The sequence below is a fragment of the Dendrobium catenatum genome, unplaced genomic scaffold, assembly GCF_001605985.2.
Source record: "Dendrobium catenatum unplaced genomic scaffold, ASM160598v2 fragScaff_scaffold_1021, whole genome shotgun sequence".
Classification (NCBI taxonomy): Eukaryota; Viridiplantae; Streptophyta; class Magnoliopsida; order Asparagales; family Orchidaceae; genus Dendrobium; species Dendrobium catenatum.
The window spans coordinates 3,181,054-3,189,211 of NW_021319483.1; positions in this window are offsets into that span (position 1 = coordinate 3,181,054).

An 8,158-nucleotide genomic window follows, 5' to 3' on the forward strand; every position below is an offset into this window, starting at 1 on the left:
ACAAATTCAGATCAGATCATACCAGAGAGAAGTGCACGTTTCTTCATTTAATAGCTTTGGAAAATCACTCAACAGCAACAACAACATCAAGTTTTTGTCCCACTACGTAGGGTCGGCTACATAAATCCTTTTTCTTCATTGTGTCTTGTGAAAGTCAAATTTTGGTTTAAATCTAATAAAGAAAAATCATGTCTAATATTTTCTAATCAGGTCTTTTTAGGCCTACCTCAATCTTTTTTAACATAAGTCAAATCTAATATCTCTACTTTCCTAACCGGATCGCCGTTTTATGGAAAATTACTTGCATGAATGAAATATCTTTCTCAGCGATTAATAGTTATTATTATCTTATTTCATAATTAGAATTGATGTCATCCATTACGTAAGTAATTAATCTTTCATATTTTTTATACAGCCAAGTTCTCAAAGTCAACTATAATAATTATAGTTCTGAAAGAGAGTTGGGGGAGATTGCAATATCTCGTGAACGCGAATTGTACGTTAATATCCTTCTACAAGATAATTGCAGAATAGTAAGCTGCATGCAGCTTGTTTTCACATTTTAGATCCTTCTCCTCAAGCTCATCAGTCATGCTGAATCAGCTTTTATCTGCTCTGCAATTTTGCTTTGGCTAATGAACTCTTTGTTGCTCTTAGTTATGTTCATCAATCTCTTTCAAAGTAAAAATGATTTGATTTTCTTGTTATATATATTAGGGTAGATGATAAAATTCATTTTTCAAAGGAAAATTTCTGCTAAACTTGTACCGGTCATATCAATTAAGCCATTAGAAAGGTCAATGTTTACCTTTCCTTTGTGTTAGTCAAGCAAAATCATTAATATCAAAAAGTTTATTAAGAGGATATTTGACACTATGCCTCAATAAGATTATGAAAATATTTGTATTTAAGATTTTATAAAATCTTATTAACTCATAAATTTCACTATAAATAAATAATTTTATCCATTTTAATTTTTTTATTGATAGGTTTGCAATAACAAAAATTTTGGAGTTTAATGGAAAAAATATATATTTTATATTTTTAAGATGGTTATTTTCAATGATTCAGATTTTTTTGACTTTCTGAATTTGAAAAAGTATCACATAATCAAAAACCATTTTGGACACAATAACTACCAAAGAAAAAGGAGTTCAGTAACATGCTGCAGAATAGACACGAATGCAATCCGCTGACAATTCTGCTATCGCAAGGAAAATAAAATCACAACAACTTCAATTATAATATTTAAAATCATTGCAAAATTTAAAGAATTAATAATTATATAAATTTTGAATTATAGCTGTTGCAATCTTATGCCTTATCATAAGCTAAAACTGTTTCATTATTTCTTCTATGAGAAGACCTTAATTTGCCTGATAAAACCCAGTTTAAGTGATAAAAAATATTGATGCACATCATCAATTGCATTGGAACCAATTGCATCTCTCATCTCTAATTTCTTGACAAAATTATCTTTTCAGCATCTGTGCGAGAAGAAAAAGTTGAAAGCTCACCCCTCTAGAAATGCTTCTCAATTTGCCTTTTGGGTTGCTTCATAACTTCAATATGTTCACTGATATCAATCACATTTGGATTTGTTTCCTACACTGCTACACAACATCTACCGCACAATCTATCAATTTCAATAAATTTTGAAAGCAGTTGAGATATGCGCACCTGCATTTAAGAAGAACATCGTATGATTTCTTCAAATGGGAAGTCTCTATCTGATGGTGAAGATGCCACAGGTAGTTGCTGATGTTTAATGGAGGTGAAATTTGTAAAAGGTTGCCATGCCGAACTGCAGTGGTGGCTTAGTGGGGAAGTATTGTGAGATAACTGCACAGCTCAGGCGCAGCAAAGCCCCTGGAAGAATGATGTGACCCCTTTCTCTCTAGATTTTTGCAATTTAATTCAACGCTCTAGCACCAGATCATCGGGTGTTGTAGCACACTCAGCATCGAAGCTCTAGGAACGAAAGAGCGCCGTTGCGCTTAATTCTCTAAAAAATTACGATTTAATTCAACGTCCCGACGTAGGTCCACGGGGCACCGTGGCGCTTGACCTCTAATTTTCCATAAAGAGTCAAAGAGAAAAACATCGTAGCGCCAAGGAAACAGAAATTTCATAGCGCTGGAGATGGCACTGCAATGCCAAATTGCCCCAACGCCGCGGTGCAACGGTTGGATCTGTTACATGGTGAAACTACGCGTCAATTCAGATCCAACACCACAGGAGAGAGATTTAGGCTTCTTTTGGGACGACTTTTTTATTGTTTCTTAAAACTAATTTTTTGTTTAAAAATTATAATTTTTATACTAAAAAATTCTTTAAGAAGCAGTTAGAAAGCCGTCCCAAACAAAAGAAGCCTTTGGGATGGCTTTATTGCTTCTTAAAGCAGCTTCATAATATAAAAATTAAATTTTTGTACTATGTAGCTGCTTTAAGAAGCAGAAAGAAAGCCGTCCCAAACGAAGTCTTAGCAGTGCTATAATGGTAGTTCACTTCATCAGTGTCGCGGCGCCACTCTTTGCAGCGTTACAATGGTATTGCCAGTTATTATGTTTAATATAAATAGTTTTTGGCCAAATTTGTGAGGGTTAACCATTATTTTCTTGTGCAAAATAGTGTGAAAGTTTTAGCGAAGAGTGTAGGAGTGAGAGTGCTCAAGATAAGACCATTTGCAAATCAAAAAGTGTTTGTAATCAATTGTAAAAGTGCTTATGAGTGACATCTTACTGACTCCTCTTTTATATCTGCTTAATATTGTTTAAATGGAAACTATTTTTTGTATTTTCAATCAATGGCTGGTTAATTTACTTGTTATGGATTTGTCATGTGTGAGAAAGTATGATTTATTTAAGTTGACTCTAGTGCTTGTAATGTTCAATGTGGTTATTACATCAATTATGTCTTTTATAATAAAATCTCAAAAGCAGAACTTCTAAACAAACAATTTAAAATTACTTTCAAGTATTAATAAGCACTTTTAAAAATATTAGTCAAACATATCTCATTATTAAAACTCCATTTTATTGAACGGCTTTTTCTAAACCTCCTTTTCTAAAACTCCTTTTTATGTAAGCATAAACCGAATCAAACGAAGCCTAAAAAAATTTGTACTAAAACTCCGTTTTAGAAAGCAGTAAAAAAGCCGTCCCTTAGGCTTCGTTTGGGACGGCTTTTTTATTGCTTCTTAAAACTAATTTCTTGTTTAAAAATTATAATTTTTATATTAAAAAATTACTTTAAGAAGCAGTAAGAAAGCCGTCCCAAACAAACGAAGCCTTTGGGATGGCTTTATTGCTTCTTAAACCAGCTTCATAATATAAAAATTAAAATTTTTGTACTAGGTAGCTGCTTTAAGAAGCAGAAAGAAAGTTGTCCCAAACGAAGCCTTAGCAGTGCTATAATGGTAGTTCACTTCATCAGTATCGCGGCGCCACTCTTTGCAGTGTTACAACGGTATTGCCAGTTATTATGTTTAATATAAATAGTTTTTGGCCAAATTTGTGAGGGTTAACCACTATTTTCTTGTGCAAAATAGTGTAGGAGTGAGAGTGCTCAAGATAAGACCATTTGCAAATCAAAAAGTGTTTGTAATCAATTGTAAAAGTGCTTACGAGTGACATCTTACTAACTCCTCTTTTATATCTACTTAATATTGTTTAAATTAAAACTGTTTTGTGTATTTTCAATCAATGGCTGATTAATTTACTTGTTATGGATTTGTGATGTGTGAGAAAGTATGATTTATTTAAGTTTACTCTAGTGCTTGTAATGTTCAATGTTGTTTTCAATTATCTCTATCTTAATTTGGTTATTACATCACATCTGTCAAGCTCTAACTTAAAACCTAGCGTGAATTATTGAACAAATAGAATAATTAAAATGAAATATTATTATGCATTGACATATGAAAACTAGTGTTTTAGAGTCTAAGTAGATAGAATAATTATAGTGGAGTGTAAACTTTACTTAAAACTATTATAAGCTCGACAAATATCTAAGAGTGATTTTGCTCTAATTCACAACACACATTAGATGAGTGAAACTTAAGCAAACATGCATCATTCTCACCATCATAGATTCAGAACACTTTCATTTATGGAACTTTTTAATACAATACTTGCCATAGGAATTTTAGAAAACTCTTTTTCATTTGGATTGGTAGAATAATCTTATGGTTCACATAGACAATACTAGGGTAACTATAGGATATTTCAATTTATCATGTGATCGACTCAATTCACCTCTTTATTACTTAAAATCTATGTAAAATTCAGTTTTTGCTTAATTCTGAACCTTAGTATATTTTATTGTAAACTAAATGGCTGCTATCATCAGGTAGCAGTCCATCTGCTGGAGAATCTGACTATAATTAGTTTCCACATTATTTTTGGCTAGGGAAAATAATATGTATCACTTTATTTATTTGTTTATTTTGTTATAAGGGTTTCCTTCATTTTTGTAATGAAATAATTTTTTTAATGGTTGAAAATTTTATATATTTAAGCCCTTAAGTCACCATACATGTTTTGTTTGGTGTATGTTTTCCAAGTCAAGTTAAATCATTATCTATATAAGATTATTAAAAGATATGTGACACTTTGCCTCAAATATATTATAACTATTTATTTATTTTTGACCTTGAGAACTCTTTAATACGCATTTAATTTTACTTCATAAATGAATAACAAATAAATTTCTATAAAAATAAATAATTTTACATCCATAATTTATCTTTATAAGCATATTTTTCATTTTTAAATTTATAATAATAATAATAATGATAAAATTTAAGTTATGATTTAATTGATTTATACTTTTGATTATTGGGAATCTCAAACATAAATATCTACAAAAGATAGTTTTTGATACAAAGCTTAGATCTTAATCAATTAAAAAATGTTAAACGTTTTTATTTTTTATTTTATCCATTGCATGCTTAAATTTATGTTTGTTGAATTATTGATGATAAAAATATATCTTATATTTTGTTTATGTTGCATCATGAATCAGCTCAAAAATGTTTTGAGCTAATTTGGAATTGAGTAAATTCAAGGAATATATTTTAAAATTAATACAATTTTAAAGATACTATCATAATCTAAAATTTTATTTTTGCTAGAACAAGATACAGCTTTAACAAAGAATCCAAAATCAAGCTCCACATTCAGCTCAAACCTATAGCCTTAACAAAAAAGGTCATCAAATAACGAGGTTAAGTTAAAAAAGTACCTATGAAGGCATGGTACTTAATGGAAATTGTGAAAAATTATCTCTTATATCATATTGGGGAACAAATATGTTTCCTCTATATACTCCCACATACCTTCATAGGTGCTTAATAGGTAGACGATAGGTCGTGATAAGGAACTCACTCTCAAATAAGGCCCACTGCCTACCTGAGGAACTTGCCGAACCATTCAAGAGGCCCAACTGATTAGTTAATAAAAATACTTAGGAATATAGAGTCTATTATTTATAAAAGTGATATGGAGTTTTTAGAGAAAGAATGAGAAGTTTGGAGAGGCAAGGTCAAAGGAATACCAAGACTAGTCCAATTTACGCTAGTTTGATCTGACTTGTAAGTTCACTTTAGGGAATGGAATTTGAGTGGACTAAATTGCTAAATATGATGGTGGAGGATTAGAGTAATATGTGAACTTATGACATGGAGTAGATGATATAATTATGTGAGGTTAAAGGTCTTATAATGTTATGGAGAATGATAATAGATGTAAACAAACCTAAATTAGGTCGAGGGATTTAAGGAGGGTTGTTTTAACCTTTTTTTAATGTCTTGGTTGTGGATGAATGATATTGAAAAATAGCTAGAGTATGGAAGATGATGATACAACTATTTAGTAAGAATATAAAAGATAACCTATCAATCCCACCAATGTTGGTCAACGTAGGCCACCAAACATTAATCAAAAAAGAATAAATTCCTCCAAAGTTATCTTCTCATTCAAAAGCTAAAATTTTCATTGCACTCCAATACTGTTTGTAGAGCTGCAATGACAAATCAAAATTAAAAAAATATGAAGTAAAATTTGAGGGGAAAAGAGAGTAAGTGGCCATCAATGAAGGAATGTGATAATCACTTTCATTAATTCATCCTATCACTATTAAATGATTAATCAATACATCTTCCCTAAGAAGAGTTAAAGCTTTTAGATGCTAAATTTAATTCAAACATTAAAACTCTTATAATGGGCCTTGATTAGGTTCATATTTTAGCATCTTCTCGGGCTCTTTTTTTGAGCTCATGTAATTGAACCTTTAACTTTAGCATCTTATTGGGCTTTTATTTGAGCTATTGTAATTAGAACTTTAGCTTTATATATTTGATTTAATTGTTGTGTTACATCATCTACTCAACCTAAATCCATGGGAGAATTCGCCCAAAAAATATCAATAGACACTGCTTGCATGGACATATCATGGAGGTCATCACATGATAAATTAGGGATTCCTCACCAAGCTTACAGCTTGGCACCTACCACATACCTATACCACATCCATGCATGCACGCTTGCAGGCGTACACACATCCACTCACTCTCTCTTAGATTATTCGCCCTCAAATGGACTCGCCAAACTCATTTACAGGAAATGCTTACTCAAGAAGCCATAAACGTGTCTTACCAAGGCAAATCGACCATTGAACTCATCTATGCCTACTCAAGGAGCCCTAAACTTGTCTTACAAGATAGACTGACCATTTACCTCCTCTTTTAGGCAATCCAAGGCTTATCTTAGTAATCAACGGCTCTCAAACACCCCTCAGTCATCAAATACCTCTTATTCGAAACTTCCTCATAGGCTCACCCGTTATTCCTATTCAACACTACTAAGTTTGCCCATACTACAAAGGTTGCTTGGTGCATTCTCGACACGATTGAGCTCACTTAGGGATAAAACATTGAAGTTCTTCAACCCCTACTCTCTCTCACCGAATCAGGAGGCAATAAGTGCCTTTCATATTTTGTGTAGCTTTATACTTTTTAGTTTTCTTAGGTATAGTCTTTTATGTAGCCATCAGAGCCTATACATAAGGGACAATTATAAGTAGTTTGAGATATTTTTGACTAATTATGGTTGATGTTATGCTAGTTTGAGATTCGTAAATTTTTTAGCATTTTATAGATTCTCAATTTATCTATAGTTTTATTTCTTCTCTCCACTCTAAAGCGGGTTCCTCGCATACTCATCACCAGACAACATCCTTTTTGTTATTAATTGAGCATCATGTCATTTGTCAGTTTTCATTATCGACTCCGCTCACCACAATCTTCTTTGCCTTTATTTTGGCGGCATCTCCAACATCTCTAATTAAACAAATTTGATGAAATTTTGTTTGTTTCTTTGTGGATTATTGCATCATGACTCTATATGCCCATAATCTCTCCAATTATCTTACTTGTGGAAGCTCTTTGTTAGTACTCCTATATAAGTTTTCTCTACTAAATACCATATCATATATCAATATCTGATGCTCACTATATATACTCTCTATTGCACTCTTTGCCAATATTATAGGTTGATGTGATGATGCCCTTTATTGATATTATTTATTAATTTTCTCCTTTGATGCTCTTCATTGATATATATCCATCAACACTCTCCACTGATACATTCCATTTAACAATGTAGATCTATATTGTTTGCAAACACCATTGATATATCCTATTTGTATAGTCTCATATCATTTTTGTTATAACTAGGAGGAAGATTTTTGAGAGCTCACTTGAGCTCTTCTAGCAAGAGGGAGAGGGAGAGGGAGAGGGAGAGGGAGGAGAGGGAACACATAAATTTGAAGGAAATAAAACTAAGCTTTATTCAGATTTTTTCCCAAATATTACATCACATACAATCTATATTTATAGAGATTTACATGGATGTGATAACCTGCATGAACAACAATATAAAACTAAATCAATTCATAACAATTTTCATGCCATTGTTTATCCTCAGTTTGAGGATCATATGTATATATGTTTTAAAGAATAAATCCTTTTATCACAATATCAAATCTCTTTAATTCATATATGCTCGACTCTATTACATATTCCTGTGAGTATTGATAATGCTCGTCCAAGAACGCTTGTAATATCTGTGCAACAAACCTTCAACCTCTTCATTAATAT